General features: G+C 39.7%; 1 protein-coding gene across 2 annotated transcripts in view; it reads left to right on the top strand.

Annotated features, from left to right (window-relative positions):
- C1QTNF7 (C1q and tumor necrosis factor related protein 7) overlaps positions 1 to 27904 on the top strand; it is a 107929-nt gene that overhangs the window by 68170 nt on the left and 11855 nt on the right. Inside the window, exon 1 of one of the 2 annotated variants that reach the window (XM_008566522.1) lies at positions 23305 to 23360. The exons of the other annotated variant lie outside the window; for it this stretch is intronic. The gene's annotated coding sequence lies outside the window, so the exon portion shown is untranslated. Of the gene's footprint in view, positions 1 to 23304; positions 23361 to 27904 lie in introns of those variants that run through there. 2 annotated transcript variants of the gene reach the window in all.

Below are 27904 nucleotides of genomic sequence, written 5' to 3'. Positions count from 1 at the left end.
AGACAGAGATAGCCTAAAAAGAACATGTATCAACCCCCCTCATTTTTGGAGCCCGTAAGTGTGTTCCACATACTTCACCTACCTTAATTCATTTCATCATCACAACAACACTGGGAGGGAGCAGCCTTGTCCCCAAAACACAGATGAGAAAACTGAGGCTCAGATTCATTGTATAACTCTACTGAGATCACACCAGGCCTGTGATGAGGAACCAGGTGGCTCTGACTCCAAAGCCCAGGTGTTGTCCGCCCTGCCAAGACAACTGACACCAAATTCAATCAAAGTGAATAGCACCTTTTCAACACACCAAGTAACAGGAGCCTACAGTAACCGGAGGCAGCCCTCTGCACCCAACCTGCCACACCCATCCTCTTCACAGCCTATGTCTCCGTCAGCAATTTCCGTATTTCCTTGTCTGTCCAAGTGTTTGTTATCTATCTCTCCACAAAGGTAAGGATCTTGTCTGTTGCTGACCACTGTCTCACTAGCTCTGAGTACAGGCCAGGCTTAGAGTAGGTACTGAATAAATGTTTGTGTAACAAATGAGTAACACTTCTTTGACCCAGAGATAACCAATGTGAGCAAACTCTACCACTTGCAACATGGATGGGATGCTAAAAATTAACAAACCTCCAAAAAGACTTCTCGACAGCCAAAATCAACAGCCCTAAGTCCAAGTTCATGCACAATCTCTTTGGAAAACTCCTTGAGACCTCATTCAGAGCCTGTGTTCTCTTTAAAAACTGGTTTCTAACCAATTTGTTGGGCTCTTTACTGCTCGACTTCCTGCTAAAAGGGATATGCTTCAGTTATAGTTAAAATCAAAAGGGAAGATAATCTAAAACACATGAGCCTGGGGAGCAAGGTAACCACACATCAACATAATAGAATTTGAGAGATGCATCAGTAAAATTACAGCCTCTGTAGATGGAGATGATGTCAGAGAAGAGAGTCTGGGGAGGCCCCATAGCCGGCCTCAACCCACCCCGTCCTCTTACCAGGTTCTTGATTCTGCCACAGGAAAGAATTCAAGGGAAGAGTCACAATAGAAAGTGAGAACAGGTTTCATGTAATGAATAAGAGATACAGATTTCACAGAGAGTGTGCAGCCTAGCTCCAGAGACCGAGCAGGGCCCACACCAAGTTTAACACAAAATTAAGATATACACGCTTAAAGTTTAGTACAGAGTGCAGGCTGGCTCAAGAGAGGGAGCAGCCACCTGCTAAAAGTAAGCTTAACACAAAAGTAAAACATACACACCGTGGCCAGCAATGTGCAGGTTGGCCCCAGGAAAGTGAGCAACAACCCCGCCTTCTGCTGGATTTGACTTTTATAGTTTTGCTATATAATACATATTCATGCTATCTAATGAATATGCAACTAAGGGGGTGGTTTCCCAGTTATGTAACATTGTTTGCACATATTCAGTTGGTCTCTTTTTAGGGCATGTTCTTTGGCCAAATTCTATCATATGCACTAGATGTATTCAAGAATATTCTGTACTCTTTAGCACCCCTAGTGGAAGGTCAGACAAAGGATAAACTCCACTTTACTGAGTATGCTCCGCTATTAGAGTTCTATAACCCCTTTCTACTGAGCATGCCCAACCACTGGATTTGCATAAGCCAGCCCCTTGTGATCTCAATTTCCCCGTGTTGGTGTCAAAAATCAGTCCAACAAACAACAGTAACTCTTCTCTAGGGGAGGTCCTGGAGGAGGGGCCTGAGACCTTGGGGAGAAGCTTGAAACCCAGAGGCATGTCCTGAAACTCAAACCCTGGTAAATCGAGCACCTACTATCTCAGAGACAAGGATTCAGATAGCCTGAATCATTATGTTTCTCAAATTGATAAGTTGCAAAGTCACAACCCTAGTACCGTGTACTCCTAACTCAGCCCTCACAAAATGGGTCATCTCAGGTTTTAGGTTCCATTCTTTCAAACACATATAACTAGAGAGAACTACCTGGATTGTTTCTTTCATGAATATGGGATGCTATCATTATAGTAATGTGCATCTAATTGTTTTTAAATTCTGATTTTCTGCATACAAGTGTAATAATGGCCACTGCCTTTTAAATTCACACTCAGACCTTAATTATAGCTCGCTGGTGGCAGCTATTCACTTCTTGTCTATTTGTCTCTCTCCTAGAGTGCTGCAAGCTTCTTCAGGGCAAATAAGTTGTTTAAGCATCTTTGAATCTCTAAACTTAGTGACTGGCACCTGTGTGTTGGATGAATGAATGAATCTTTTATTATAAAAATAATGCACGATAATTAAGAATTTCAGAAAATAGAGGAAGAGAGAGAGCAACAAATGTAGTTGCATGATCATAACAAAAAATAAATAACATTTTATTATATATTTTCTGGGGGGGTTTTAATGCAAAGAGTGTTTCCTTTCTTTTTATTTTTCTCCTTACAAAATTATATGCACACATTTTGCATTAGGAGTTTTGCACTAAACATTATAACATAAGCCTTGCCTCATGACATCTCATCATTCTGAAGCTTGATTAAAACTAAAGAATTATAATATGGCTTTGGGGGCTACAAATCAATTTTATGCCATTGAAGACATTATTAACTTCAACTCTGGGATGATCAAAAGAGATTCTGCCTGCATCCCAGCCGTTCTAAATCAGGCTTCAGTTCCTCAAAGTGATTAGAAAATCCCTTTGTTTTGCCTCCTTTACATTTTAGAATCTGTGATCTAAATTTAGAATCTCTCCATTTCTCTTCACTGTGATAAGTAGTAACAACCTTCTAAATCTATCACTAAAACCCTCCACTAAGAGTCCTTTGGCAAAACATGGTGTCAGTCACTCTGATTCTAGTGTTGTTCTCTTTTTTTCTATTAAAATAAATGTTTTTATGAACTCACAAAATGTGTTAGTCATAGCCATTATAGAGTTCCAGTTGGTGATTAAAAAACAAACTAGGTTTGGGATAAAATTCAAGATGCCTTCCATACTCCAAATTCGTTCCTAGTCAACAGAGAACAGGGGCCAATGCCTTGAAACCAAACATATTTTTATAAAACCAAACACCATAAAACATGCGTGAGCGTGCCCTTGCATCACTCAGACCACTGTGATTAATAGAAATGCTGAAAGCACTCGCTTCACACTTGCTCGACTGAACAAATACATGTTTTCACAAAACAAGTCCAAATTTTTGGCCATTCCCAGATGTCTAAAATCCAAGACTCTTTGCTTTCAAGCTTCTCAATGAGAAAGCGTAGGAGAACAAGAGAATATGGGGTTTTAAACAAATATTTAAGTCTGGCACCAGCAAGAGAAAGAGCTAGAACTGTACATTGAAGAATGAAAAAAAAAAAAAAAACAGAGAGAGAGAAGAGAGAATGCACTAAGAGAAATATCCAAAAATACTCTTAAAGATTATCAATTATTTATTTCTTTTTCAAAGAGGACATTTATTTCTATCAACACAGGATACATTCCATTGGGTAGGTAGAGTGAGTTTCTTTTTATGTAGCATTTATTGACTTGTTTCTAAGACCAAAAGGAATATGCTTATTGCCCCTTGCAGAAAATCTTGGAAAATACAACAGGAATGATAGTAGAAAATACAAATCACCCATAACCCCTCTACATGGTGATATAGCCACATTAATATTTTGGTATTGGGCCTTCTCATCAGTTTATTTGATGCATATATTATGCTTAAACCTGAATGAATGCTCCAAACTAGAGCCTTTGGTAGCCTACCTTTTCTATTACACAATATTTTATAAATATTTGCCCTTGTCATTAAATGTTCTTATAGGACATAGATTTTTTTTTTTTAAATGTAACTCCTGGGGTTTTTTTTAACTAAAATAATAATATATTGTAGGGCTTATAACATATTTAAGTAAATATGTTACAGCAATAACATAAAAGCTGGGAAAGGTAATAGAACACAATTTTAAGAGTTTTATGCTGTTCGTGAAAGTAGACTGTGGAACGTTAAAGTTTTATTCTATAGATCCCAAAGCAACAACTAAAATAACAAAGCAACCACTAACACTAAAAAAAGAAAAAAGTCAATAAAAAGTGAAGTTGAATAATAAAAGTACGCCAAAGAAGGCAAAGAAACAGAAAATAACACAGCAGATAAAACAAATGACAGGATAATGGACTTAAATCTTATAATGATCTTTTTCTTTAAAAGGCAGATTTTGTTTAAATTTTTCCTTTTTTTTTTCCTTAAAGACCAAGATCATAGAAAATATGTTCTCTGACCACAATGACAGAAGGAAATTTGGAAAACTCACAAATATGTGGAAATTAAACAACACAATCCTAAATAAACAATGGGTAAAAAGAAAAATCACAGGGAAATTAGAGAGCATTTTGAGATAAAGATCAAAGCACAACGTATCAAAATTTATAGGATGCAGGGCTCATGCATTGCTTAGAGGAAAATTTATGCTTGTAAACACCTGTATTAAAAATAAGAAAAATCTCAAATTGGTAATGTAAACTTCTACCTTAAAAAAATAGAAAAAGAAGAGCAAACTAGACCAAAAGCAAATATAAATAGGAAATAACAGAGATTACAACAGAAATATATGAAATAGGGAATGAAAAAAAAATAGAGAAAATTCACAAAACCAAAAGTTGATTCTTTAAAAAGATCAACAAAATTTGCAAATCTCTATCTAGACTGACCAAGAAAAAAGAGAAAAGACTGAAATTAGTAAAATCAGAAGTGGGAGCATTATTACATTGTCACCGTGGCTTTTGGTGATGGTAAGATTTAGTTTCTTTCTCATTCTCATTTGCATTTTTGTTCTACCAGTGGGTTTTGTTCTTTCCTTTGTATTTGTGGTAGTGACTACAGTTTTTCGGTTTCCAGATGCAAGACTTCCTTGAAGATTTCTTGTAGGGATGGTCATATGGTGGTAAACTCCCACAGTTTTTGCCTGGAAATACACTGTTTTCCTCTCATTTCTGAATGATACCCCTGCTGGGTATAGTATTCTTGGCTGACAGTTTTTTTCTTCTAGTAATAATCTTCTGGCCTGTAGAATTTCTGTTGAGAAATCTGTTGTTAGCATGATAGGGGCTCCCTTATAGGTGACTTGATGATTTTTCTTGTTTCTTTGAAGATTCTTTCTTTGTCTTTGAGCTTTGCCAATGTGACTATAAGGTGTCTTGGGGAGGATCTTTTTGGGTTGAATCTGTTTGGTGATCTTTGAGCCTCCTGGATCTGAAGGTCCTTGTCTCTCCCTAAACCTGGGAAGTTTTCTGTTCTTGTTTCATTGAATAGGATTTCCAAGCTTTTTCCTTTTTCCTCCCCTTCTGGAACACCCATGATTCAAATGTTTGTGCACTTACAGTTGTCTACCAGCTCTCTTACATTTTCTTCATTTTTTAAAATTCTTTTTTGTTTTTTTTTTTTTTTGTCCACCTGGGTTATTTCAAAAAGGTTATCATCAAGATCAGAAATTCTTTTGTCTGCTTGTTCTAGCCTGCTGCTTACATTCTTTTTTAAGTTATTAATTTCTTTGTAAATTTCCTCCCTCATATTGTGAAATTTTTTCCTCATTCCATTATGTTGCCTGAGTCTTCTCATATCTAAGTGAGTTTTCCTAAGATTGTTGCTCAGAATTCCTTTTCAGTCATTTGAAGCATTTCTTGCTCTTTAGGGTCTGATTTTGAGAATTACTATATTCTTTTGGTGGTGTTATATTTTCTTGTGTTTTCATAATTTCTCGTATCTCTACCTTGATGTCAGGTCATTTGGTGGAGTAATTGCTTCTTCTATTACTCTAGAGTGGGCTTTGAGGAGAGAGATCCTCTTTTTCTGGTCTCTGCTGGTGACTCTCTTTGTGTCAATGCAGTTGAGTGTCAGGCCACCTGCATGGCGGATGTGGCTGCTGCTGTGGCATCAAACAGTTATGGCTTTTGGCAGTTATGGCTGTGGAGATGGCTGTCGTGGACCACCTGTATACAAGTGGTGTTTTTGGGATGCTCTCTTGCATGCCTTCAGGCAGGGGATACTGCCTGTGGCTCCTTGCCCAGGACCTTGGTCACGCTCTCTTGTCTGCTTCCAAGAAGGGCTGTAGCCCTTGGCTCCTTACCCAGGACCCCAAGTGTGCTGTCTTGCCTGCTTTCAGGTGGAGGGAGCTGCAGCCCTCAGCTCCTTGCCTAGGACCCTGAGCATGCTCTCTTTTCTGCTTCCAAGAACATAGACTGTAATGGCTGCAAAATAGTCCTTTTATTGATGTGCCATTGGCTTAACTAATCTAGAAATGTAGAACAAATCATTTGTAATACCAAAAAAAAAATGGTGTTACTCTGTGATCAACACCCTTGTACACACAGTTTTGACTTCATTGTTTTCTTCTAGTTAAATCCTGAGTGGAAGTGTTGGGACAGAGGGTTTGCACAGTTTTCAGACTTTTCACATTTATTTGTCAATGTAAATTTTGCACTCATAAAAGAGTGTGCCACTTTATGTTGACACAACCAATCTATAAACATGCCTAACCCTTAGCTGATTTTTATTCCATGCATCTTTACCAAGCTGATAGCCCATTAAAAATTATTTTGTTTTCCTATTATTCATTTATTCATTGTACAAGTATTTATCCAGCACCTTCTACATGCCATGCTCTGTTCTGGGCTGGAGGCACTACAGTGAATGCAGACTTTGGCAGCAGGCAGACTGGTTTGGAATGCTTGCTCTATCTCTTCCTAACCTTGAGCATGTTCCTCACCTGAGCCTCCATTTTTCTCAGCTTCCAAATGGAGGCTAATCAAACCCACTTTAGAGGTAATCCTGAATGTTAACCATGTTGACCTGTGCACAGTGCCTGGACCAGGTGGGGCTAGTTCCTGATCTCCTCTTCCCTGTAAGCCTGGGCAGCTCCTCACTAGAGGGCCAGCTTTCCCTATGACACCTGATCTGCCTTAATTGCAGTGACTCAGCCCTCCACCCTGGAGTGCCCTGGGATCTCAGACAACTTTTTTCCATCTGTGAAAGAGAAATTAATTGTGGAAGCCAATTTCTGCAGTTTGTTAGACCTCAAGTTGGTGATGCACTCATTGTAAAATAGGAACTGTAGCTGCAACACAACAAATATGAGTCTCATGAGTTTGAAGTCCCTTTTCTTATGTTAAAAGTCAGAGGCTTCAGTGGAAAGAGAATTAGGTTGAAATTCGGCCAATGCTGCTTTTAGACTTTATTGCACTCTTAGCTCCACATTTCCCTGTGCAAAAAAATTTCCAGCAATAACTCGATAATGGTAGGTTTTGCTTTCTGTTTTAGTTTTTTGTTTGGGTTTTTGTTTGTTTGTTTGTTTTTGCTTCAGATCTTTTATGGTCAGCTCTGTGCCCCACAAATATGTATATCAACAAAAATTTTTAATTAATTAATCTTAAAAAATAAAACTTCAAACAACTGACAAAAATAAATCAATTAATTAAAAATTACGCATTTAGCTAAAGCCCCATTTCTTATCCTTCCCCTTCTCCTGAGTTAACCACTAGCCTGAAGTTAGTTCATTTTATTCCCACATGTTCTTTTTAAATTTTTTTTATTGAGGTGAAACTCACATAACATAAAACAAACCATCTTAAAGTGCACAATTCAGTGATATTTAGTACATTAACAATGTTGTGCCACCACCTCTATCAAGTTTCAAAACATTTTCAATACCCCAGCAAAAAACCTTGTACCTATTAAAGCAGTCACTGTTCACTCCTCACTGTCTCTAGCCCCTGGCAACTACTTATCTACTTTCCATCTCTACGGATTACCTATTCTGGTCAATATATAGACTCACACAATATGTGACCTTTTGTGTCTTTCACTTAGTGTCATGTGTTTGAGATTCATCCATGTTATAGTGTCTACCAGTAGTCCACTCCTTTTTATGGCTGAATAATATTCTATCATACATATATATAGTTCAGTTAAGTTCCATGCACACTGATCTACTGGCTGTTGCATTGTGCCTGGGTTTGTAATTTGGTAATGATACAATCAAGGACCCTGCTCCTTTAATGGGCAATCCTGGTGGGAGGTGCAGGCACCATGTATACAGCTGGGTATTAACACACATGGTCTCCATCCCCAGCAGACCTGAGTTCAAGCCATGACTCCAGCCCTTCATAGTTAATGAGTGTGATAAAGACAATTGGCCTCATTATGCCTTTGTTTCCTCGTCTGTAAAATGGGATGAAACAGTAGCCACCTCATTTGGGGCTGGAAGCATAGCATACAAGATGGCACACATAAAAAAAAAGAAAAGAAAAGAAAAACACGTGGGGCCAGCCTGTGGCTCACTTGGGAGCACTCACTTGTGGCTCACTGTCAGCACACGTGGTGCTGACAACACCAAGTCAAGGGTTAAGATCCCCTTAACAGTCATCTTTTTAAAAATTAAAAAAACAAAAGAAATAAATAAACTTTGTGCACCAACTGGCACACAATAAGTGATCAATTCAACAGATTTTAAAAATATTGGTCAACATCTACTATGCAGCAACCACCATTTTAACTGATATAGAGAGAGCAAAACAATAAACAGAATAGCTCACAATCTAGAGAGGAAGCAGACAAAATAAAGTGGAACTTGTCACTTATGTGATAATAGGGGTGGGATGCTATGAGCTAGCCAGCATTGACAAGTGCCCAAGAGGCTTCCCAAAGGACACTACATCTGCTGCTTCGGGACTTAAACAGACATATACTTAAAATCTCTCCATTTCTCTCTTTATCCCCAGCTGCCTCAGTGACCAACCATGATCTTTGCCAGTTTGGCAGCTCGAGGCATCAGCCTCGCAGCTGGTCACTCCCTCCCTCCCCTGCCCTCTATAATCCATCTCCACAAGGCAGCCATATGCTATTTTAAGCATAACAAAGACCATGGCCTCCCCTGCTTGAACCCTCTCCTAGATTCCTATGGCAATTAAGACAAAAGCCAAACTCTGCCATCCCTGAAAGAATTCACCCCACGTACTTCTTTGACCTCCTCTCTTACAGGCTACTTTATCCTATAACTCCAGCAGCTGCCCTTTCAGTTCCTAGAATTCCCAGGTCCTCTCCTGCCCCAGGACCCTCTCACATGCTGCTCCCCCTCCCTGGGAGGCTCCACTCCTGCCTTCACCTGACTAAATCATCCTCAGGTATCCCCTTCAATACCCCTTCCTTAGAGTGACATTCCTGATCCCCCAAACGAAAGTTGCCCCTCTTTTTAATTTCTGCCACCAACTCCTTTTCTTTTCCTTCATAGCACCTGTCTGTTTAGTTCGTCTAGTTACTCACTGAAAAGAGGTGGTAAAATACAATGATTAAGAGTCCTAAGACTTCATGCCTCAGGCAAGTCACTCTTGTGCCTCAGTTTCTCCATCAAAAAAAGGAAAATAATAATGATAGTGACTCCCTTCTATGGTTGTAGGAGGATTGAGTGTGTAAAACACTCAGCACTGTCCCTAAACCACAGCAGACTCAGAAGCCTCATGGGTCTGTCCAACAGTGTTGACCAATGCCTGAGCATCAAGTTAAAGATTAATAAAGATTTTTTGAATGAATGTGGGGTTTAAACAAGGTGAAGAAATGGAGAGGAAGATCTTGCAGGTTGAAAAAGAGAAACACAAGCAAAGCCATAGAGCTCCCAGAGAACAGGGTGTGGGTAAGGACTAGAATCAGCATGTCTATCTCTCTCCCTCTGCATATGATCAGCAGCTGATACATAGGAGATGCTGGGTAAATCTTACTGGACTGAATAAATTGCCTGGTATTGTCAAAGGCAGCTTTTGGTAGGTTCTAGATAGCCTGAGAGGTAAGGGAAAGACAGACAGCAGTGAATGGCCAAGGCAAAGGTCATAGGCGGGATTGGGGCAGTGTACAGCCATGGGAGGAGCTTAGGAGGGCATGACAGCTTGGGGTGAAGAAGATACAGAAATGGATTCTACTCCCCTGGTCATGTGACTCCTCCCTGGTCACATGACTCCTTGACCACATTACCTGGCAAGGGCCCCTGGAAGCTTTTTAAGAGTGGCCCACACTTCACAAGCCCCATGTAAGATGAACCCTGGAGGCTGAAGTCCTCTGGTGCCCTTGAGCCCCGGCCACACCAGAGAGTGACTGTCCTGTCCCAACACAAAGCTGCCTCTGGTGTCCTGCTGAGATGTCTACCCAGGCTGACAATGACAAGATAAATTCAACCCAGGCAGCGTGTCTCACACCTGTATCACATTCTGCCAACGTAGATTGAGCAGCTCCTGTTGTTCAGCATGGCACTGGTTCTGTGTGACTATAAGTGAACAGGACTTAGCCCCTGGCTGACGTTGTGTAGGGAATGTGATGCATTTGTGCAAAATGACCTCTGAGAGGTCACCCAATCTAGAGACGGTGTAATCGCCAATACCTCTGCGGGACAAGCTTTAACAGTCTCATCACAGTGGAGGTTAGCTTTACCAACCTTTAAAGTTACTTCCAAACCCAAGATTCTGTGGTTCTCTGTGTTCCAGGGACAAAAGGTGCCTGACTGCTGAGGAACTTACATTCCTCAGGATTCTGTTTTTATACAGGGATGGGTCAGCGTAAATTCACACAGCCTTTTTGGAAAGCAGTTTGGCAACACGTTCCAAGAGAGACATAAAACATACAAACCTTTTGACCCAGTAGTTTCATTTCTGGGAATCTATCCTAAGGAAACATCCTAAATAAGGAAAAAGTCTTATGCACAAAAACTTTCAATATAATGTCATTTATAATAGGAGAAAATGGAAACATCTTATTTGTCCAATGAGAAGAGGTCAGTGGAATTAAATAACGTACAAGTAATTGGTGGATATTGTTTGGCCCTTTAATGGCACCAAAGAATAACAGAGGGGGAAGTGTTTATAATATAATATTAGGTTAAAGTAAAAGCAAGCAGCAACAATGTGTGGGTAATATGGCCAATCTTTGAATAAAAGATCTATGTGTGCGTGTGCACGTGTGCACGTGTGCACGCACACACACACACACACATGAATCAAAAAAACAAAAATCAACTAAAATGGTAACAGTGGTTATCTGAGAGATAGAACTATAAACAATTTTTACCCTATTTTTGTACCCTTTCCTCTTCACAAATTTTCTTTTTTTTTTTTTTTTTTTTAAAGATGACTGGTAAGGGGATCTTAACCCTTGACTTGGTGTTGTCAGCACCACGCTCAGCCAGTGAGCAAACCGGCCATCCCTATATAGGGATCCGAACCCGTGTCCTTGGTGTTATCAGCACCGCACTCTCCTGAGTGAGCCACGGGCCGGCCCACAAATTTTCTTTAATGGGCATATATTTAAAATAGAATAAGATTAATTCCATGTGACAATCATACTGGGCATGTAGAATGGAGAAAACAGTGCGGCAGTAAAAAGAAGCATTGTGTATTTTGACAAAAAATTTGCAAACTGTGAATAGGAAAAAATAGAAGGAAATATCTCTCTCTCCCCCCAACACCCCCCTACACACACTTGGCCAAACAAAAAATAAACAAACCCAACCTGTGTCTAGTCTACTAGAAGCCTATTATATTAGAATCCTTGCCAGTGTCTGGGTGTAATTTTTTTACTTGTCCTTGCCCAAAGGTGCTGCCTCCAAAGCCACCTTCATGCATGCTTCCTCCAAGCTCTTCTCCAGATGGCAGTCCAAGAGATCTTTCTAAAATGCAAGGATGGTCTTGTCACTCCCAAACATAGTCTCCACTGGCTTCTTATTGCCCCAGAGATGAAGTCCAAGACCCCACAGGCTGTCAGTGTCGCAGCATCACTTCTGCACGCCTGTGCCCTCACCTCTCCCTGTCCCTCCTCACGCTCTTCTCCAGCATCCCCAGCCACCTCCCTTTCTCCGAGGTACCTTGTCCTCTCTCAATGCCAGGCTTTTACTCAAGGGTTGGCTCTGCCTGGAAAGCCTGCTCTATCCCACCCTGGCACCTATTTTCCTAGACACCTCACAGTCATCCTTCAGATCTCAAAAAAAATTGCTCAGAAGTGATTTCCTTAGGAAGAGTTCCTCCAATCACATAAATGAGATTATCCTGAAAACACAGATCTAGAGCCCAAACAGAGTGCCTCCAAAGACATGTGTTTTGCAGCTCCAGCAAAGATAAATTCTAAGCACTATGTTTTAAAAAGAAATGCCTCTGACTTAAAGCTGCTCCTCTCCCCACCAACAGAAACCAACATTTTTTGAGTATCACAAATGGTCAGCCAATGTGATACATTACTTCATCAAACTTTATGACAATCTTACTTGGTTTGGACATTTTTAAAATTTCAATTTGTGGAAAAGAACACTAAAGTTCCAGAGAGGTAATGCCCAGAGTCATTTGCCCAAGGCAATTCACCCAAGGTCACATGGCTGGACAATAACTTTGGCCTAAAAGCCAGTGGTCTCACTTCACCAGCAGCCACAAAGAGATGTCAGTGGGAAGAGAGAAGATTTGGAGGAACCCAGGGTAACACTCCATTGCTTTTGTCTTTTTTTGCCAAACCGCAATGCTCAGCTTTCCTCCCCAGCACTGTGTGAGTCATCATTGGACTTCCCGTCTCTCTCTCCACTGCCATGGAGTCTGCTGAGGACACTGTTTGGGCTGGAAGGGGATGTGTGTACAAGAGGTACCACCTGCCACTAAATCTTCACCTTTGTTGGGTCTGTTGTAGCTCTTGACCCTGAACTTGACTCATGTCCACAGACCCCCTCTCCAGAATGCCTCACGTGTTTTCAGCAGAAGCAAAGCAGAGAACATGGGTCGTGCATTATCTGTTTAGAACATCCAAAATGTTCAAGTAGACCTGAGATGCCTTAAAAGGAGTACAGGGGATTTTCCTAGTAAACAATAAATGTAAGCTATCAAGTAGTTATATTATCACCATTCTTATGCCTACATAATGCCACATAGACGACACTCTCAATTTGTCAGGATGAAGAGGTTTGCATCACTGAGTGGCAATGTTGCCTCTAGGCCTCTGGCCTCCCTGCAACCAAGGGTGGGCCTCTGGATGGTTTTCAGGTGCAAAAAAGCGGAGCACAGAGAACACAGGACAGACAATGGCACTTATCAAAGAAAAGCAGCCAAAGCTGCAGCAGCAGGAGCAGCAGCAGCAGTGACAGCACTACTGAGCCACCTAATACTTATTGAGCACCTCCTGTGTGCTAGGCATCATGTGACTCGATTGCTATGGCTTATTTCAATTGATCTTTACAGCAATGCAAGGAGCTAAGCACTATCACTGTCCTCATTTTAAACTAAGGGTTTGGTTTGGAGGCAGACAAATCCAGGTTTAAATGCCAAATCTGTCACTCAGTAGCTGTATGACCTTGGGCAAATTTTCTCATTTGGAAGCCTCAGTTTTCACATCTGCAATAAAAAGATAGTAATACCTACTTCACTAAGTGGTCAGGATTCACTGTGGCTAGCATATAATGGGTGCTAATAAATGAATATTGTATGCTGCCTTCAAATTAGGAGTCCTAATAAATGGTGTTGACTACCAGACCGTTGAAAACTTCTTCTAGGCTGCCAGCTGAAACCCTTCAGATAGACCCCTTGTCCACTGGCGAACGTCCTGGGAGGCCAGATGTGGGCATCCAAGTGTCCATGCCTGCCCAACAGAGAAGGAGCAGCCCGCAGCCAGCAGGAAGTGAGAGCAGGGTTTTGGCTGCCAAGGTGCTCTAGGAATCCAAGAGCAAGGTGGGTTTTACCATTCCAACCAATGCCACCCCATGTACTGGTAAATAATTTCTCTCTCCATTTGCACCTTCTATGATTTTCCCTTGTATCTAACCCCTGGCTAACTTCTGTGTAATGAGACACCCTTGAGCCAATTTCTTGCTGTTCTTAACAAGCTGGAGGTTATTGTTAGCTGGCTGCCAGGAGCTGCCTACTTTTTCTCCCAGCAAGGAGATGAGATCTCAGGCCCCTCTTCCCATTTAGCTTCTCTCTTTTCCTTCACGAAGGGGCTTCACCCAGAGGCGATGTTCTGAAGCCATAGTTGACCTGCTGGAGCCCCCTCTCCATCCTCTCTGCCTCACCTCACATCAGCCCCCTGGGCACCAGCCACAGCAAAACTCCCAGCAGGATTTCTTGTCAGTTCATGCCCCACCCACAGTCTAGTTGGACATTGTAGAAGCAATTACTGCAGAAACTTGGGACCTTAGAATGTTCTGCTTGAAATCACACTTTACATTTTTGCTTTAATAATTACCAGCTGTGTACCTTGGGACAAGTTTCTTCTCCTCCTGAAGCTTCAGTTTATGTAGCTGTGCAATGGGAATAATAAGGTTTACTCAACAGTTATTTGTGGAGGACTTCCTACGATCCCTGTTCTAGTGATGAATAAGTCCTTGTTCCTCATCCTCACGGAGCTTAAGATGTAGATACCTACCTCATGCAACTCGCAGGAAAATGAAGTAAATGTTAGGTGCTGGTATAGTGCCTGGAATGTAGTGAGCATTCAGTACATGTTAGCTATCATCTATATTACCAACATTATTATGATTATCATCATTGTTGTGGGTGTTTTTATTCTTTTAAAGTCCAGTTTAAAATTCAGTCAAAATGTTTTCAAATAAGGCATCTAGTTTCAATCAACACTTTAATGTGGGCACTATCTAGAAATAATAAATAACTAAATCCAGTATATATATTGGATATATAGTATACATAATATGTATTGAATTTAGACTTGAATATACAGTATATAAAATATTTCCTATATTGAATATATATATATTCAATATATAGTATATATAATATAATGAATTATATATTGAATATATAATACATAATATATGTACATATATATTATGTATTGAATATATATATACATACATAATATATATTCAATATATATTTATAAAATTTGGCAAGTGGGGCCAGCCCGGTGGCGCACTGGATAGTGCGCCACTTGGGAAGCACGGCGGCGCTCCCGCCCGAGGGTTTGGATCCCACATACAGACCGGTTCCTGCTCACTGGCTGAGCGAGGTGCGGGAGCAACACCGAGGGTTGCGATCCCATTGCCGGTCCCTGGTCCGGTACGGGGGCAACACTGAGGGTTGAGATCCGTTGCTGGACACGAAAAAAGACAAAAAAAAAAAATTTGGCAAGTGCCTGGCAAACAGAATTCTCAACACATTCTTTGTCATCATAGGTTTATTTTTTCTTTGGATCAAATAAAAACAGTATATTTAATTATTGGAATGGTTTTAAATAGGGAAGAGATATCATTTGATCATTTAGCAAATATTCGTTTACCAAATGTCTGCTATTTGGGTTCACTTTAGCAGCAGACTAGAGTTTGGACTTGAAGGCAAAATACTTCAAGAGAAGAGAGAACAGTTAAGAGGTTATTGCAAGATGTCAAGTGAGAGACAACAGGGCCTAAAGTCAGATAGTTACAATAGGAAATAGAAGGATAATTATTTATTTGTCTGTTGATACACACTCGTTGGTGGTGGCCTCCAGAACCTGATCAGCATTAAAGACTTCATTTCCTACTTGTATATTGGCATCTAATGAGAATTAGTCATTAAATCAGCATATATTGAGCATTTCTGAATTCCAAGCCTTGGCTGCATGTAGGTGACATGGAGATGAATAAGACAAGTTATTGCCCAAAGATGTTCACTGTCAGGTGCACATACTTGTATTTGGGTCTGTATCAGGTGTAATTCATGAACAGAAGTCTAGCTTCCCCTACTGGACTGCAAACCCTTAAAAATAGGGGTTGGCTTTCACACATTTATTTGGGGCTCCAATAAATAGTTTGCATCTTCCCTGCTACAGATTTATACAGATTGAGAAGTGAAACAAAGGACGTAATGACATCCACATTGTGGAAATAAACAAAGACCAACCAAATGAAAACAATCAAAGCCTATTTATTCAGAGCTGCTATAACAAGGAAGTCAGCCACCATTACTTGCATTTGGCCAAGATTCAAAGACAGGAAAAGGAATGGAAAAGCTTCATAGTGGAGAAAAGGAGAGGCTTCAAGTATGTTCTGATTGGAGGCTGTTGGCCTGGAGAAGCTGGAGATAGTTAACTGTAAGGGGGTATCCCATGTGATTGGTTAGGGCAGAATATCCGGCTTTCTCTGGTTGACTTAAGTTGTAAGTGGGGACTACAATTATGGAATCTGCAGTTATTAATCAAGTTCTGGCTATTTGGGGCTGATTGTTATAGAAGTTACTGTTTAGCTTCCTGGATTGTTACTAAAGGTAGCAATCTGACATCCTACAGGTCTGACTTAGAGCAGTCTGGCTTCCTGGCTGGTTACTGCAGATAAGGGGTTGGCTTCCTGGGAAGGTTGCTGCAAATTGTGGGTCAGAGTAATATTTTTATATGTTTGCCTATTATCTATTCCATTATCTATTTGTGTATTCAGTCTCTCAATATGCAAAAAAAAAAAAACTAGACCCTTACCTTATCCCCATATAAAAATATTGACTTGAAATGGACCATAGACCCCAGCATAAAACCTAAAACTAAAAAATTTCTAGGAGAAAACATTTGTATCCTTCGGTTGGCAAAGATTTCTTAGACGGGACACAAAAATACTAACTATAAAAGAAAAAAGTTGATAAAATATATTTAATCAAAATTAAATACTTCTCTTCAAAAGACATTGTTAAGAAAATAAAAACTCAAGTCATAGACTGGGGAAAATATTTGCAAAGCACATATCACATATGTATCTAGAATGTATAAGGAATTCTTATAATAAATGAACAACCCAAAATGAGCAAAAGATTTGAACTTGTACTCCACCAAAGAAGATACAGGGATAGCAAATAAGCACATGAAGACAACATCATTAGGGAAATACAGATTAAGATCACAACGCAATACCACCACACACCAACTAGAATGCTAAAATTTGAAAGCAAAACTAATAATACCAAGTGCTGGCAAAGATGTGGTACAAGTAGAACTTTCATACATTGCTGCTGAAAATGCAAAATGGCACACATAGCCTCTTTGAAAACCATTTGGCAATTTCCCATGAAGTTAAATGTACGTTCAACATATTACCAGAAATCCCACTCCTAGGTATTCCAAGAGAGATGGAAACATATGGAAACAAAAAGGCCATACATGAAGGTTTATCACAGCTTTAATTCAGAATAACCAAAAACTGGAAACAGACCTAATGTCCATCTGCTGGTGCATGGACAAACAAATTCTACTACAACCATACTATGGAAGACTGCTCAGCAATGAAAGAAACGCACAATGGGAAGGACTCTCAAGAGCATTATGTTACATGAAAGAAGACAGCCTCAAAAGCCCATACATGTTGTATGATTCCATTTATATGACATTCTGGAAAAGGTCAAATTATAGGGACAGAAATAAGATCAGTGGTAGCCAGTGGCTGAGGTGGGGGATTGACTATGAAGTGGGGGCACAAAGAAGCATTTTGGAGGAGATGAGAATGCTCTGTTCTCTATTGTGGTGGTGGTTACACAACTGTCTTCATTGGTCAAAACTCATCCAACTGTACATATAAAAAGTGTTAATTTTACTTTTTGTAAATTATACCTCAATAAATTCACTTTTAAAATATATTATACTGCTCAGACATGATGACCAAGGGGCTTCTTAATCAAGATTCCCTGATTCTTGATTTGCATATTGTTTCAAATTTGGGGTAATTTTTTAAAGTTCCTTATGTTTTAAAATAGAAGAAGTGATATTTTGGACAATGATGAAGTGTGATGATCTGGGATAATGCTATATTGTTAATTCTCTATTATCCACAATAATGGATATTTATGCATATAAAAAGTGATGAAGTGCCTTCTACATGTGAAGTTAGGATCAAGTCTTGGTAAGAGCTGTGCTACACGGAGGAAAGAATCCTGGGCATCACACAGGAAGCTGAGTTCTAATTCTGACTTAGCCTATAGATATGATATTCGGGCAAGTCACTTCTCACCTAATCTATTTTCTCATTTATGAAATGGGAAAATCAGGCAGATGCCCTGCTCCTTACCTCTCTAATGCCATGAAATTCCCACTGGAATGTAAGCTCGGTGCATTGGGATCCTGTATTCCTCTTTCTATACTCTACGTTCAGGGCCTGGGGCAGTGCCTGGCACACGGTAAGTGTTGATGACGTTTGTTCATTCAATGAGTGGATGGATTGCACTGATATTAAATATGCAAACACCTTTTCTCATGAGAACCCACATCTTTCCCTACAATAAAAGCAGTTTAAGTTCAGAAACCAAACTGAGTTTTTTCAGCTTGCTGACATTACCTGGAAAAGCCTGGAAAGTGGCAACAGGCCCCACCTCTACCTACATCATCCTATTGGTGTAATTAGGTTAGAGGGAGAGTCAACAGCCTGACCTATAAAACCCTGCTCACAGCCCTTTGGCAGCTCCTACTGACCCCAGGATAAATACCAGAACACTCCGTGGCCAGCAGAGCCCTGCCTGGCCAGGTACATCCTCCCTCCAGGCTCATGCTCTTTGCACCTGCTCAGTAGCCTCTATTCACCATCGTCCTCTTCTACCCCAGGGCATTTGCACATGGTGTTCTCTCAGCCTGGAAGTGTTTTCCTGCCCCTCTGCCTTGTTAATGCCGTCTCCTGTTTCATATTTAGGTCAAATGCCATTTCTTTGGGCAAGCCCATTCTGATCCTGCTAAATACTCCATAACACCCTTTACTTTTCCTTCAGAGCACTCCCCAAAGTTTATCAAATACACTAAATGATATTATTTGTCCTTAACATGATATAAATAAGAAACAACTTCACTTTTATCCCATCACGTGTTCTAGTCAGATGCTGGATCTATTTCCCCCACCCTTTCATGATATCTCAGACAAATTCCTTGGCTTTCTGGTAACTTTCAGTTCCATGAACTATTTTATTAGTCAACTGTGACTCATTTTCAGATATTAAAAAGACGACTAAATCCAAGCTTCTATCTCACATCCAGCACAAACTTGTCCCCCTCCATGGCTTTGGCTTAGGATATGCTATGCCCTTTCTCTCTCCCTCCATCTCCTGCCACCCCATTTCTACTTTTGGCATCTCTAGGGTCAGGTCAGAGGGCAGGATAATGAGAAAAAAGTGACCAAATTATATTGACTTGATCAGTGCCACTTGTGTGGTCCTCTCCTGGCTGCTGTGTCTGCTGTGTGCCCCAGCTATTCAAATGCTGGCTCTCTAAGTGGAATATATTCACGGGGCCACTGGAGCTCCCTGTGGCACGTCCATGCTGCACAGTTCTCTGACATGGGGACACTCCTTGGTTGAGAGCTCACATTGTCCCCACACCAGCCTCAGCTTCTGTACTCAGCGATATACTCAGTGGTGTCTTTGCGGCTCCCTCTCCCTAGGAGGACTCCTTCTTGGCTCAAGAGTTCCCATCTGAATGGTGCAGCCTCAGCTTCCTTCCTCAGTACCATCTGCCTCTTGGGAAACTCATAGATTCTTGCCTCTCCAGTAGCTACCCCTGCACTACTCTTTCTTCTCCAGATGGCCTCTGCCTTCAGATTCTCCCGTTTCTGTGATCACATAAGACATCAGATTCCAAGGGTGGGTCAAGCTCCCCCACAACTTCTTCATCACGTTTCTCTGATTGCATAATAACTGCAAGGCTCTCAGTATCACAACGGGGTTAACTGGAGAGCAAAATAAATCCCTTCTTGCAGGCACCCTGAATCCCTTCAGTGATTTTCTTGGGGTCCTTGTCCCTTGGCTGTGAAGTGAGCATTCCTCCCTTCTCTCCCTCATAGGAGGAAAACAATCCCTAATCAGCTAATAACTGTCTACTTTGATGGCTCTTTTCAACCACTGATCCTTTTTGAATTTCTAGTTTTCTATAATGTAGATTGAAGATGGCTGTGATGGTCAGTGTCAGATCCCGCTGGTGTTTAGCAAGTCCTGAGGGGATGTGTGGGCACCAATCGCCTGTTCTTTTCTACTTTGAGCCCTCAACTGAAATTCCACGTGGATGGGAATTCCCCATTAATATCCTGTTAAACATAGTTCTGTGATTATTTGATGACTGTCTGTCTTCTCCACTGGATTTTATCTCTGTAAAGGCTCTGTGTTTGCTTCCCATGGAATACCAAGACCAACTATTTAGCATCTGGCATATAGTAGCATCCCAGTAAATATGTGATGAAGTAATGAATAGAACAGGATGAGAGACAAAGAAGACCAGATTTGTATCACCGAAATTCCTGCTTTGGAGGGACTCATGCATAGGACATCATTTGAGCAACTGTAGATAGGGCAAATATTCCAGAAACCTGGCTTGCCATCAGATCACTCACAGAGCTTTTAAAATATATAAGTGCCTAGCTTAATCTACTGGGATGCTGATTCAGTCGATCTAGTTAAGAACCAGTGAGCTGATGTGCATAGAGATGTCCAATTAATGAGGGTTCAGGGAAGCCCGAGTTGTACCTGGTTGAGAACATAATGGAGACGTTCTGGAGAAAGTGACACATGAGGAGGATAAATGTGAACAGCTGGAGAAAAGGGCATGGGATGGACATGGTTGGTAGGTATTTGCAGCCACAGAAGATGATGTAAGCAAAGCACTGAGGCTAGAAAGAGAAGATTCGATTTCTAACAGAACCCACTGCACCTGTTGGGAGGAGCAGGAAGAAACAAATGTGCAGCCCACCTGGTTGCAAGCTGTTCGGATGCAGAAACCTGGTCTTGTAAAGTTAGCAACACCCTAGGGAGGAAGTGTGGGATAGTAGTTCAGTGTGCCAACTGTGAATCAGACTGCCTAAATTACTCACCTATAAAAGTAGAATAATAAAATTACTTGCCTCAAGAAGTTATGGTGAGGATTAAAGGAGATGATACACATAATGTCTCAGCATATTTTAAGTGCTCATTATATATCAACTAGAGCCTTACGTTTTAAAATAATTCTAGTACCTAGCAAAACGGCATATACAGACAGCAGGGCCAATTCTGCACATATATTCCCAGCGCTGTACTCAGTAAAGGTCAGTTTGGTAGCTTAAAATTGACCATGATGGGGATATTTACACCAAGGAAATTGAGAAAAGCTACCAATATGATCCTTTTTTTTAAATTTTATTTATATTTATTTATTTATTTATTTGAAAGCTAGTTTACCAGCCCACTGCTAGATGCCCTGAGAACAAACATTGACTGGATTGGAACAGATTAAACTGAATTCAGTTGAAAAATTCTCAGGAAAACCAAAACACAGCTGAAAGGAAAAAGTTGTCTGCCTAGGAAAGACAGCATAGGACCCTGACCTTGGGGTAAGTGGCAAGTAAAAATGAAATCTGACTTTCACTCTAAGCCAATACTCCCTTGGGCATATTTTTCTACCCATCAGTTTTTACCACTTCTTCTACAATAAGTGTAAAAATGACTCAGTGAAATAGACACTAACAAGCTTTATCCATATGTGAGGTCAGAATGCTTTAAGAGACGATTTCATTCTCTCTATGAAGAATAATATGTTTAGGAAGATATAGATTGTAATAAGTTATCTGAGATGAAAAAATTGCTTTAGGGCCGGCCCGGTGGCGCACTGGATAGTGCGCCGCTTGGGAAGCGCAGCGGCGCTCCCACCCGAGGGTTCGGATCCCACATGCAGACCGGTTCCCGCTCACTGGCTGAGCGAGGCGCGGGAGCAACACCGAGGGTTGCGATCCCATTGCCGGTCCCCGGTCCAGTACGGGGGCAGCACTGAGGGTTGCGATCCGTTGCCGGACACGGAAAAAGACAAAAGACAAAAAAAAAAAATTGCTTTAAAAAAATCAAAGATAGCAAAATGTAAAAAACACTGTGACACTGTAACAATATAAGGAACTTTATCATCAAAATGTGGTAAACAACATTACAGGGAAATTAGAGAAGTCAGGAATATCCATAAATTGTATCAACACTTAGCCAAGTTAAGGCAGAAAAATAAGAACACATCTATCCTTTTACTAGCCAACAATTTTCATCCATTTCTAAGCTCCTTGGAAGATATTGTGCTATTCCAAAGACAAGTGGGTGAGAAAAGCCCATTTAAAGGACAAGTCATCACTTGTAAACAAATAAGTAAACATAGTAAAAGACTGGAACACCTGAAATTAAGCTTGTAAGTGGCTGACATCAGGCATCAGCATCTTATTAGAGAATATTAAGAACTGTGAGGAACCTTAGAAATTATCAAGGCAATCATTTTATTTTGAAAATGTGAAACCAACCCAGGGACTCTATGTGACTAAGATTCTACTCTAATTTAGCAAAAAAATTACAACCAGCATTCACACTCAAGACATTGTTCTTGCTACATTATGATGGCATTCAGATTTTAGACAGCCAACAAATTCAAAAGACCATTTCCTTGAGATTGGATGGTGGATAGCGAAGGTGAAATAAAGCCTATCAGAATGGGAAGGCCACCAATCTTTCTGGTCAAATTTGTGGTCAGTGTTCACTTTCCTAACTCTGAAAATGTGCCTTTCAGTTACGGTTCTCATTGCTTGAGAAGAATGAGGGGAAAGTAAGATAAATACAAGATATTTTTCAGTCACTTTATTTTCATAAATGATATCATGAATTATATATTGCTGTTGCCAAGGAGATATAAGCAATTCACCCTAGAAGGAAACAAAGAAATTGATTGTACCAAAGATGACTAGTCATAGGCTTCGGAGAACCATTCACTTCTATATAGGAACAAAGACATACTAGTCTTCTAAAAACACCCAATCATTTTTCCATTCAGCAAAGAATAAAGAAAACATCAGCACAGTCCTCATAAGCCCTTTTCTTTCTGCAGCACATAGAATGAGGGATTGTTTTCCTGCCATATTTATCAAGAATATGGACAGTGTTCCTTGTTATTCCATGAGACACCATCCTATGTCTTGAATCTAAAGATTCTACCTCAAAAACTCTCAAATAGGAAATTACTCTTTTCTCTGAGTTAACAACTAATTTCCAGTCAGTGAGTAATTTTTTTCCTGAAACGTCTACTCAGTGGAAAACAAATGAAGAGGGAAAAAATTAAGTAAACAAATCTGAAAAAGAGACCACAACACACAGCAATGGAAAAGCCTCTGAACTTACCAGTCAAGGAAAGCAGGCATTTAAATTTACCCCAAGCAAAACCGTAACTGGTCCCTGAGTTGAGCCTTAACTCGATGAATGACTTCCAGGGCCTCTGGCTCTTTGGGACTAAAAGAGAAAATTATTTTTAGCACAACTGTTTGGAAATCTTTGAGAACTTGGATCTGTTATTCTGTCTGGTACCAAAGCAAGGTTTTCACTGAACTCTCATGAAAGATCTCCAGTCTCTTGTGGATTAGAGTCCTGCAGCAACCCACTATCCCAAAGCAAGGTATGGTGTTTATTGGTTTGTTTTTTGGGGGTTTTTTTGTTTTTTTTTTTTTAGAATTTTGGCAAATTTAGATGCAATAGCTTGTTTTCATTATAGTAGCATTTTAGTTTTTTAAACAGATGGTTCTGTAGGAAGAAACTGTGAAACTGAAGACCTGGGTTCAAGTGTCTGGCCTGACATTGGCTTTGTGACTACAGACAAGTTACAGGACTTTTCTGGACCTTGGTTTTCTGTCAGTCTACCACAGAATGGTCTTTGGGAGAATGAGATGAACTTAGCATTGCTCTGTAGACTATAAAATGTTTTGCAAATGCATTTTTATTGTTGTGTCATCATAGCATTTACATAAAGCAGCCAAAACTTTATAAATCATGAACTGTTGATGATAATAAATATTAATGAGCACATCTTTTTCTTCATTCAACCTTTGTTGAGCCTCTACTGTATATAGAGCAGTGTCTGTCCTAAATGTTGACACAGAGTTTACATTTTGGTGGGGAAACAAGCAAATAAATTGATTGCCAAAACACAACGTGACTGTGTGGCCTTGCAGGGACTTCCGTAGTACCAGGAGGAGAAGGAAAGTAATTCATGCAAACAGGAAAAGCAGTTCTGCAGAGGGAAACTGGAGCCCAAACGCAAGAAGCTGAGAAACCACAACACAGAAGGAACTGGGGCGTGAACAGCTCAGGTCTCTGTTCTGTCCCAAGCACAGTGCCACGCCTAGTGCAGCTAGAGAAAGACAAAGCCTGCTATTGTGAAATCTCTACCTCTGCAGGCCAAGGAAATGTCTTGTTTTGGCCCTCCCTGATTACCTATCTTCTTCCTAATGATTTCCAGGCGAAGCACATTTTCAACTTGAATTAATAATCAAGTCCAGCCCTTTGTCATGAAGTAATATGTTATAGTTTCCCTCACATGATGTAGGAGGAAGCTCAAGTGTTTGGAGACAAAAGAACTCAGTTCAAATCCTGGCTATGCCGTTTTATAACTGTGTGGACTTGAGCCCACAGGGTATCAGTTTTATTATTTGTAAAGTGAAGATAATAGCATCTACTTAATAAAATGTATTGCATTGTGGGGATTAAGCAAAAGATGTCTTTAAAAACGTGGCACTGAAAAAAGAATACTGGTATGTTCCCTCCATCCCAATTCATCTTTTTTTGTTTACTTAGTATTTTTTTATAGTGGCAAAATATGCGTAACATAAAATTTACCTATTTAACCATTTTTATGTGTACAGTTCTGTGGCATTAAGTACATTCACATTGTTTTGCAAACATCATCACCATCTCTCCAGAATTTTTTTATCTTTCCAAACTAAAGCTTTGTAGGCATTAAACAACTCCACGTTCCTGCCTTGCCCATCCCCTGACAACCACTATTCTACTTTTCTGTGACTGCTATTGGAACTTCATACATGAGGAATCATACTGTGTTTGTCCTTTTGTGACTGGCTTATTTCACTTAGCATCATGTCTTCAACCTTCATCCACCTTGTAGCAGGTATCAACATCTCCTTCCTTCTGAAAGCTGAATAATATCCCACTGTATGTATATACCATGTTTTGTTTATTCATTCATCTGTCCATGGACCCTTGGGTTGCTTCCACGTTTTGGCTATTGTGAATAATGCTGCTATGAACATGGGGTACAATTACCTGTTGGAGTCCCTGCTTTCAGTTATTTGGGATATGTACACAGAATTGAAATTTCTAAATCATACGGAAATTGTATGTTTAATTTTTTTGAGGAATCACTATACTGTTTCCCACAAAAGCTGCACCATTTTACATTCCTGGCAAAAGCATCTTTTATGTTTAAAAGAAAAAAATAATACTATTTGCAAAGGGATCTCAATCTTTGAACATATTTTCAAGGAGTTCAGTCTTTGCACTAATTTAATCGGTATTTCTTCAAGTGTTTTCCATGAGTAGTTTAGCAAGAACAAAGGTTCTATAACTAAAAAAATTTACAAAACCCTATATACTATATTTCTGCTTTAAGATTCAAAATACACATTAACCTGAAGGCTCTGGAATCTAAAGTAACAGAAGTTGGTTTTTTTTTTAAATATGCATTTAAAAAATTAAAAACCTGTTACTTTGTAATCCCTATGGAAAAATTGGATAGAATCATTTACAACTAACGTCTGTGACAGAACTGTGCAAGATTAACAATATTTACAGTTTTGATTTTCTAACTCCAAAGGAGCACAAACAGTGGAAAAAAATACATTTTAGCATGTATACTACATAAATTTGCATAATTTAATGCAATGCCTTAAAGCATGTAGTATTAGTGACTGCTAACAGGTAAAGGCTTCTTTTGGTGCTTTGAAAATATTCTAAAGTTGGATTATGGTATACATTGGGTTGTATACTTTGGTGAATTTTACGGTGTGCAAATTATATCTTTATAAAGCTGTTAAAAACTGTTGGAATGTTTATAAAGTTACAACTCACAGGATTCATTCCAAGCCAAAATAACAAAGTTCATTGCAAAGCAGTGGAGCAGAAGGTGAAGAATAGATTATTCAACACAAGGTGTTGAAAATATAAAATTGTATCCCTACCTCACATTTTTAATCAAAAAAAATTCTAATGGATCAAATTTTTAAATGTGAGAAAATGAAAGAAAAGAATTGAAAAATTATTTTGTGAGGATTCTTTTTAGTACCTTGAAGTGGGGAAGAACGTTTAAACACAATAAATCAGACCTCAAAAAATGTTTTCATGGTAAAAATATTAAATAATACATGAACAAAGTGAAAAGACAAACTGGGAAAAATTATTTGTTGCTCATGTCATAAACCACGTGTAGATAAATAGATGGATAGATTCAGGTACATAGACGTTCATTGCACTATTGTGTATAATAACAAAAGAATGAAAGTATCCCACATGTCCATCAATAGGAGACTGGTCAAATATAACATATCTACATAATGCATATTCTATAGGCACTAAAAAAAGAACAAGGCAGCTCTATGTATAGTAATATAGAATGTGTGTGTGTGTATATACATATCGATATGGAAGCTAAATGGTAAAGCAAAGTGCAGAACATTGTATTCAGAACCCAGCTGTGGGGAAGAAAAACACACAAGAAACTGGCAACATTTATCACCTCTAGGGAGAGAAACTGGGCATCTAGAAGACCGGAAGGGAGAAGAGGAGATTTACTTTTCATTGCATATCCCTTTTTTATTTTGTTATTTATTTGTTTGTTTGTTTATTCATTTAAACATACATGTGGGGTACCATGTTGATTTTCAATAGTTGTGTAGAATGTGTGGTGGTTAGATCAGTATAGTTAGCTTATTCATCATTACAATACACAATCATTCTTTGTGTCTGTTGACCAATTTCTCATTAGCCCCCCTCCCTCTCCCCCTCCCCTCCTCTTTTCCACCTCTAGTTTTCTAAAAGTTCAACGTATTACTGTGATGGTTGTTTCTTTCTTTCTTTCTCTCTGTCTCTCTTTATTGTTCATTTGTTTATTTACGGATTCAGCTCCCAGCTATGAGTGAGACCATGCGGTATTTCTGTTTCTGTACCTTGGTTGTTTCACTTAGGATAATTTTCTCCAAGCTCATCTATGTTGCTGCAAATGGCAGAATTTCATTCTTTTTTATGGAAGAGTAGTATTCCCTTGTGTATATATACACAATTTCCTTATCCAGTCATCCATCGATGGACATTTAGGTTGGTTCCATTGCCTGGCTACTGTAAATAGAGCTGCAATAAACATGGGAGTGCAGGTATCCCTTCGACCTGATGTTTTCCAATCCTCTGACTATACCCTCAGGAGTGGGATTGCTGGATCATATGGAAGTTCTATCTGTAGTTGTTTAAGGGACCTCCATACTGTTCTCCATAATGGCTGTACTAATTTACAGCCCCACCAACAGTGCAAGAGGGATCCTGTCTCCACATCCTCGCCAGCGTTTATTCTTTGTCTTTCTTATAATAACTGTCTCATTGGGGTGAGGCGATATCTCAAAGTGGTTTTGATTTGCATTTCCCTGATAATTAGTGATGCTGAGCATTTTTTCACATACCTGTTGGCCATTTGTATGTCATCCTTTGAAAAATGTCTGTTCAGCTCCTTTGCCCATTTTTTAATTCGATTATTGGGTTTTTTTGTTGTAAAGTTATCTGAGCTCTTTGTATATTCTGGATATTCATCCCTCGTCAGATGCATATTTTGTGCAAATATTTTCTTCCATTCTGTAGGATGGAAAAGTCTATTGATTTTTTCTTTTTTCTTTTTTTTTATTTTTATTTTTTTTTATTATTTTTATTTTTTCAATATACAATGTAGTTGATTATTATGTCCCATCATTGAAACCTCCCTCCCTCCTCCCTCTCCCCCCTCCCACCCAAGTGTGTCCCCTCCATTTGCTTGTTGTAAGAACTTCAAAAAAAAAAATAGTAATCTTCTTCCCCACCCCCCACCCCCCGCCTTTTTTTTTTTTTGGGGGGGGTGTTTTTGGGGGAATTTATTTTTTTTTTTTTTTTTTTTTTTTTTTTTTTTTTTTT

The sequence above is a fragment of the Galeopterus variegatus genome, unplaced genomic scaffold (genome assembly GCF_000696425.1).
Source record: "Galeopterus variegatus unplaced genomic scaffold, G_variegatus-3.0.2 Scaffold250, whole genome shotgun sequence".
NCBI classification, from domain to species: domain Eukaryota; kingdom Metazoa; phylum Chordata; class Mammalia; order Dermoptera; family Cynocephalidae; genus Galeopterus; species Galeopterus variegatus.
The sequence above is the reverse complement of the archived record's forward strand: the minus strand, read 5'-3'. Positions and strand labels throughout refer to the sequence as shown.